The following is an 8,734-nucleotide window of genomic DNA, read 5'->3' on the forward strand; positions in this document are numbered from 1 at the left end:
TGATCAATTATCTTTCCATTTCCCCTAAACTCCAGTCCCTGACAAGTGCCTTTCTATTCTCTGTTTCTATTAGTTTGTTACTTTTGAAGGAGGCGAAGGGTGGGATTTGGGCCACACTCAATGGCACTAATAGCTGTTCCATGCTCTGCGCTCAGTAGTAACCTCTGGCAGTTCTCAGGGACCATGTGTGTGATAGAACTATGTGTGGGATAGAACAAGGGTCAGTTGTATGCAAGTATTACTCCTTTACAAGCTGTATTATTTCTCTGGCCCAAGGCTTTCTTTTTGAGATTCCACTTATAAGTGAGTTTATGCAGTATTTGTCTTTCTTATCTTGCTTAGTATAATGTCCATTTTTGTCACAGACGTCTTTCTTTTGAGAGGGCCTCTCGAACAATGCCCATGCACTCATATACCACTGCAGAGATCAAAAGCCTTTGTGATCCTTACAGTTTTGTTCTCAGGCAGTTTTATACTTGGGCTTAGAAGTGTTGGGGCAACCTGGATTATGCCTGGCAGTCCCCCAGAAGGGTTGCTTGGTTCCAGGATGAAATACAGAGCCTCATAATTGCAAAGCATGAGTTCTGGCCCTTTGAGATATCCCCCTGGCCAATGATTTCTTTGTTTATGGGACTGAATCACATTCCCATGTGTGTATAATATATGCGAAATATTTCTATACTATCTACATATATATCATATTTTTCTCTCATTTTTGGGCCTCTCCCAGTGGTGCTCAGGGTTTACTCCCAGTTAAATGATTAAGGATCATTTCCACTGGCACTCAGAAGACCTTGCAGTGCCGGGAATCAAACGCGGCGGCTCTCACATGCAAAATTTGTGTTCCCAGCCCTTTGAGCTATCTCCCTTGCTCTATATCACTATTTTTTTAGAGTGTGGATTATGGTAAACATTAAACTTTTTTTTTATTATTTTTAAAAATATTTTTTTAAATTTTTTAATTAGTGAGTCACAGTGAGGGTACAGTTACAGATTCACACATTCGTGCTTGTTTTTCCCTCATGCAATCTTCGAGAGCCCATCCCTCCACCAGTATCCATTCTCCACAACTTATGAACCCAGTATCCCTCCCACCTTCCTATCCCATCCCCCCCACCCCACTCCGCCTCTGTGGCAAAGCATTCCAATTTGTTCTCTCTCTCTCTCTCTCTCTCTCTCTCCTTTTTAATGTTGTGGTTTGCAATAAGGGTATTGAGTAGCCATCATGTTTGTCTCTAGTCTACTTTCAGCGTATATCACTATTTTTTTTATCATTTATGCATCTATGGACTCTTCCACTGTTTTTTTTTAAATTTCTTGTCTATTGTGAATAATAATGAATAAATATAGGGGTGCAGATAACTCTTCAAGATAGTGATTTCATTTAGATTCATACTCACAAGTGGGATTTCTGGATCATATGGTAATTCTATTTTTAGTATTTTGAGAAGCTTCCATACTGTTTCCCGTAGTGACTGCACAAATTTACATTCCCACCAAGATTGCACTAGCAATTCCCTATCTATACGCTCTTGCTAACAGTTGGTATATCTTATCTTTTCTGAGGATTTTCATTCTAAAAGGCATGAGGTGATAGGGCAATGTGGTTTGGATTTCCTTGTCCCTGATGATGAGTCATGCAAAGGGTATTTTATGTCTCTTAAATATCTACTAATCTCTGGGTATCCCCCTTTTCTTTGATCATTTATAATTATTTTGAAGAAAATGAATATTTAGTTCGTTGAAAGTTTCCCATATTTTGGAATAATCTCATTCTGTTTGTATTTTCTTACTTTCCCCACTCGACAAATCTCTTCCTGCAGGAAGTCTACTACCCACAGCAAACTCTAACCCTTTCATAACATTGATCTTCAACCAACTTGAATTTCTTTTTGTTTTTTGTATTGAGACCACACCCAGCAGTAATTAGCGCTTATTCCTGGCTCTATGTTCAGGGTGCTCAGGGTAACTGTATGTGGTGCCAAAGGTAAACCAGGGTTAGCTATATGCAATAAATAAACCTCAATTCCTTTACTATCTCTCATTCTAGCCACTTACCATTAAAATTATGACTGTGTACTCACTTGTTTAAAAGGAAGAGCAACATTCTTTTCTTCTTCATGGCCACTTTCACATCTGTTTTATGTTTTGTTTTGTTTTGTTTTGTTTTGTTGGGGGGGGTTCACACCCAGCAATGCTCAGGGGTTACTATTTGCTCTACACTCAGGAATCACCCCTGCTGGTGCTCAGGGACCATATGGGACACTGGGGATTGAACCCAGGTCAGCATCATGTAGGACAAAGGCCTTACCTACTCTACCATCTCTCTGGAACCTTTCATATACCTTAAGAACATACAATTGTTTCACCTACCCTAAGAGCTTAGACTTGCAGACTAGGAACCCCATAATTTTAGTTTAGCTACTTATGCATCTCATCAAGGATGTGCTAGTCTTACTATGACATTGACCTATAAGTTTGTTGGACAGAGTGAGAGACTTGCTCTTTGTAAATAAATTCCTGCTTCAGACAGTAGTGTAAGAAGGGTTAGGCCCAGGAATCAGACAGACCCTCATTTGAGGCAGCGCAGTATAACTGCAGGTTGGATGGCTTTGAGAGAGGCATTTGACTTCACCATATTATTCAGGGTTGAAAGTTACAGGCAACAGAAACAAAATTTAGTTGACGTAAGCAGAAAATAGATTTGTCAAGGTAGCTTGCAGAATAATTGAGATGAATGAAAACAAGTTTTGAATCCAAGAAGCTGAGAACAATATTCAGAACACTACCCTGGACCTCATTTTTTGGTTCTGTTTTTTCACTTGATTTTATTATTAATTAATATTTTTGGTAGCACTGGTTCAAACCCAGGACCTCACACATGTGAGTCAAATCCCCAACTGACAAAACATTTTTGTGTTTTTTTTTGTTTTTGTTTCTTTGTTTTAGGGCCACAAGTGCTCAGGACTTTCTCCTGACTCTGTGCTCAGATCACTTTTGGCAGGTTTGGGAAACCATATGCGGTGGTAGTGCAAGGCAAATGCCCTACCTGCTGTACCATCACTCCAGCTCCCACAAAACTAACTTTGTACCCACTGAATAGTACTTTTCTTTTTCTCCTCACCCCACCTGCCCGAGCTCCTGGCAGCCATAAGTCTTCTTTCTGTAGTTAAACTTGGCTTCCTTTGGAGCTTCAGACAACCAGAATCCCATCAGCTTTTTCTCTTTGTGTCAGGCTTATTTTACCAGCATACCAGCATAGTGTCCTGAAAACTCATTCACACTGTAACATATGCTAGAGCTTCTTACATTTTTAGGTTTTTTTTGTTTGTTTTTTGGGTCACACCCGGCGATGCACAGGGTTTACTCCTGGCCCTTCACTCAGGAATTACCCCTGGCGGTGCTCATATGAGATGCTGGGATTAGAACCCGGGTAGGCCGTGTGCAAGGCAAACGCCCTACCTGCTGTGCTATCGCTCCAGCCCCTTTAGTTAATTTTTTAATTTGATTTTTGGGCCACACTCAGCAATGCTCAGGGGTTTCTCCTGGCTTTACACTCAGAAATTACTCCTGATTATACTCAGGGAAACATATGGGATGCTGGGGATCAAACCCAGGTCGGCCGTGCAAGGCAAATGCCCTACCTGCTGTACTGTCTCTCCAGCCCTGCCATAGTTTCTTTTTGTCTTCTTTCTTTCCTTCTTTCTTTCTATCCTTCTTTCTTTCTTTCTTTCTTTCTTTCTTTCTTTCTTTCTTTCTTTCTTTCTTTCTTTCTTTCTTTCCTTCTTTCTTTTTCCCTGCTTTCTAAGAATAATATTCTGCAGCAGATCTGTTCCACTCTTCTTAGTCCCCTCCACACCCCAGTTTTCTTGAAACATAAGTAGCATATAATTTTTGTCACACCTCATAGTACTTACTCCTGGCTGTGCCCAGAGATCATTCCCAGTGGACTCAGGGACCATTTGGGGTGTTGGGGATTGAGCCTGGGTTGGCCACATGCAAGGCAGGCACCCTGCCCACTGTACTATCTCTCTGGCCCCAGTGTATTATAATAATAATACCCAACCACCACCATGCTTCAGGCTATTTTCCACATGCTCAGGCCAAGCCTCATGCATGAGTGAGCATATTCCTGGACACATCATCATAAAGGGATATATATATATATGTATTGAATATGCCACAGGGAGCTTGCCAGGCTCTTCTGTGCAGGCAGGATATATCTTGAAGAGCCCGGCAAGCTACCGAGAGTATCCAGCCTGCACAGAAGAGCCTGGCAAGCTCCCCGTGTCATATTCAATATGCCAAATACAGTAACAATAACAGATCTCATTTCCCTGACCCTGAAAAGAGCCTCCAATAGTTGGTAAAAACGAGTAAGGACAGGCTGTTAAAAATCTCAGGCGTTACTGGCGCCCACTCGAGTAAATTGATGAACAATGGGATGACAGTGATGACGGTGATGATGATGACCCTGGACCTACTCTGGTGATGGAAATCACTTTGATCACTTCAAGAACCAGCTTGTACTATTTGGATTCCTTATGATTTCTTCCCACTTTTAGGCAATGTGCTAAACATAAGCTGTACTAGTTACACCTGATTTGAGACTGTATTTGAGTTTATTGTGTCCTGACAGTTCCATCTCATTGTGCCCTAATGAATCAGAGCACAGTCAATTCCAGAAGTACAATTTAGCAGGTTGTGGAATAAAAGTTGTTCCAAAGTTGTTCTGCCATTTCTCTCCCTATCAGAAAGAAGGCAAAATATTAAATACCTGTTCTCCTCTGTGAATCTTCAGGAACAACTGCAAAGATTTAGGTCTTCATAAAAATATTAACACTTTACACAGAGCCTGCCTCCATCAACGTTTCTGTTGGTGCCATTTGAATCCCTTCTCTATTTGGATCCCATTTATCAAAGTGAATTTGAGGCTCATTCTTCCAAGTAGCTCAATTTCTGGGCTGAAAATTCTGAGGCCTCTTAAAAATGAATTCCCCTCCCTTATGACTAGACAAGCCAGCTCCATCCATACTCCCTCTGTCATATCAGTGGGCCCAGCTCCACAGCTCCTGAAGCATGTGGCCACATATGCAGCTATGCAATAACTCTTCCAAATTCCACATCACTGCAGTACAGTAGGAGTACAGCAAACCCAATTGGGAAAAGGTATAGAAGCTCATCAAAAACAGTAACACAGAAGGCTAAACCAGCACCAACAATTTCAGTAAATCCTAAGACAATAGCTTTAGTAACACCATTGTTAGGATGAACAATAATGTTCGTTATTGTGAACTCAAACAAATCATAACACAGGTAGTTATCAAAGCCCAAGAAAATGGAAGGGTAGAAATGGAAAAAATACTACTATAATTAGAAATGACAGAAGTGAAGAAGATGGGGGTGATAAAGAAAACTCAGTAAAACTCTGAACAGCATAATAAAAGCAGTTGAGAAAAATATCAAGGAGCTCCAAGATGAGGAGGAAATAGCAGTAAGTGGAAAGTAAAAGTACAGCAAACCCAATGGGGAAGAGATGCAGAAGCTCACCAACGTCAATGAGAAAAAACAGTAACACAGAATGCTCAACCAGCATCAACCAGCAGTCTGAAAATAAATGAACAGCATACCAAATAACTATGGATGAGTTCAAGAGTAATAATATAATAAGTACTGGAGTCCCTGAAAAATATAAGAATCATTGGAGGCGGGCTACAGAGATAGTAAAATGGGTAAGGCACTTGTCATGCAGCCAGCCTTGGTTCAACCCTAGTGTCCCACATTATCCTCTGAGCCCTACCAGGAGTAATTCCTGAATGCAGAGCCAAGAGTACCTCTTGGCCATTGCTGGTTGTGGCCCAAAGACAAAAAAATAGAATCATTGGAGTCCCTGAAAAACAGGAAAGCAAATTTGATGAAGAAATAATAATTTAAAAAGTCATTGTTAGAGTTTCCCAAAGTTGAGGAATGAAGACACTAAGATCAAGGAGGCCTGGAGGATACCAGCAAAAACATTCAATTGGAAAAACTCCAAGACATGTTGCACTCAAAATGACAAAATCCAAAGACAGAGACAGGATATTAAAAGTAGCAAGAACAAAAAATTCTTACATTTAAAGTAAACCTATAAGACTCACAACAGATCTATCAGTGAAACTCTTCAAGCCAGAAGAGAATGGACATATAGAGGACAAAAATACAACAAAAATGAATAGCAGGGGGCTGGAGCCATAGCACAGCGGGTAGGGCGTTTGCCTTGCATGCAGCCGACCCAGGTTCGAATCCCAGCATCCCATATGGTCCTCTGAGCACCACCAGGGGTAATTCCTGAGTGCAGAGCCAGGAGTAACCCCTGTGCATCGCCGGGTGTGACCCAAAAAGAAAAAAAAATGAATAGCACATGGAGAATACTCTATCCAGCTAGATTACCATTCAGATTTCAAGGAACTGTATAGAGCTTCAGGCACAGATAACAGCATAGGTAATTCATATCCTCGAATCCAGTTGTTTTTGTCTTTATTTTTATTTTATGGGGGCCAAAAGTTTTTATGTAGTGAAGTAGACACAGTAGCTGCACTGATAAAGTCTATAGCTTGGTGGAAACAGATAAGCAAGCACACAATTACTAAAAGGTTTATGGTGGTTTTAAAATATTTCCATGGGTATTTAGGAGTTCAATACAGCCAAACAAGGAAAAACTGTTTCTGTTCTCACTGCAAAATCTACATCTAAATTTGGACTAATCCCAGAAATGCACTGAAAATGCCAATGAACAAGGTACAGGAGAGATCCCAGAAAGTTGAGAGAGGTTATACATTTGCTGCTGTTGTTGTTGTTAAATCACCATGAGATACACAGTCACAAGGTTGGTAATGATTGGGTTTTGGGGATACAATGTTCCAATACCCAACCTTTCACCAGTGAGCATTTCCCATCACCAGTGTCCCCAGTTTCCCACCTTCAACCCCCCAACTCCTGCCTGCCTCTATGGCAGGCACTTTTCTTCTGTCTCACTCTCTGTTTTTCCTTTTGGTGATTAATGGTTTGCATTACAGGTAACGAAATGTTACCATGTATATCCCTTTACATATTTTCAGCATTCAATTCTTGCCCAGAGTGATCATTTCCAACCAATCATTTTCATAGTGGTCCCTTCTCTATCCTAAGTGCCCTCTCCCCAGAAAGCTTCCAACAATGGGCCAGTATGTCTGGCCCTCATTTCTATTGTCCTTGGGTAATAGTCTCATGCTATTTTTTATATATCACAAATGTGTGTGTGAGAGAGATACCTTTGCCAAAAAAAAACCCAGCATGGAGCAACATACTGTAATTGAGAAGACAATTCTAAGGTGTAGAACTTTTCTTGGGCAACAGAGTGGGTCAAACTGAACATAAAACACTCCAATCCTACAATCCTATGCTTACATTGGAATTCAAGGCAACAACTCTAGGATACAAACAGAGGGCAAAGTCACATCCAGGTGCTGTCTTGTCATCTCTTGCAGCCTTGTTTTGTGGACATCAGATTATAACCCAGTTGCCATAGTAATGGAATCACTAGTAGATGTCATCTTGAAGACATTGTTTGTGGACACGATATTGAGTATCTCTTCCATGGGAGTAGTGCTGGGGTGGAGCACACACAGTTGTCTGAGAGCTTACTCCAAGTTACTTACTCAGGGAGCATTCCTGGTAGGTCTTAGGGGACCATATGTCAGGGATCAAATCGGGGCCAACACATGCAAGGGCAAGAGGCTTACCTGCTTTAATTTTTCTCTAGTCCTTGACTCTCTCTTCTTATTAACAAATCCTGGGAGCAAATTTCTGAGTGAGTTCTCCTTACCACAAGTTGAAAGCTGAATTAACTGGGGAATGAGAGAGTGTTGATTAAGCCTAGTTGACAAGTATACCTGACCCCTTCTAGTCCACATATAACTGCTTAGCAAGCTAACAGTGCTCGCATTGTCAGAAACCATCCTTGGACCTTCCGAAGCACAACAGATTAACAAAGGGAAACCTCATTGACTGCTGTGCGCCCAGTTTGCCACAGAGGGCAAGCTTCGTGACTGCGACCCTAGCATCCTTTGAAGATCATACCCTACATAGGTTTTCCCAATCACACAAAGGTCTATGTGATCACCGTAAACTAATATTGGGGCTGCAAGACACTGTTGACTTTGAACCTCCGATTGTCACACTGACCATCTAGGCCAGTGTTTCTCAATCTTTTCCTATTTGTAGTCTCCCTTCTAAATTTGTTTCCTTCCTGCATCCCTAGTCCTACCAGTTGACCCCCAGAGTTTGATCTATGATACCCCATTTATGTGATTTTCACCTGTGGCCCCCTTGGAACAGCCTGTGATCCCACAATTGAGAAACACTGCTCTCAATCTTAATGCATAGGTGCCTCCAGTCGCTTGATCTTGATTAATCGCAGGATCTTGATTACAGATGAACTTGATTACTGTTTGAACTTGGCACAAGGCTGGCACTGAGAACTTAAAATGTGAACACCAGATTGCCCTCCAGGTCTGCTCAAACTTGATGCAAAAGTATCCCCAAATACTCAAGAGCTTCAATTTCTGGTCCCACTATACTGTCTTGTTGTAACTTGGTGTACAGTAGCTCCCACACACTAGCAATCTTTGACCCCAGACTGCTCATCAAGCCTGTTCAAACTTGGTACAGAACAGCCAATGGGAACTTGTGACTCCTGGTGGCCATCCAGGTCTGC

This window comes from Sorex araneus, chromosome X (assembly GCF_027595985.1).
Source record: "Sorex araneus isolate mSorAra2 chromosome X, mSorAra2.pri, whole genome shotgun sequence".
Classification (NCBI taxonomy): Eukaryota; Metazoa; Chordata; class Mammalia; order Eulipotyphla; family Soricidae; genus Sorex; species Sorex araneus.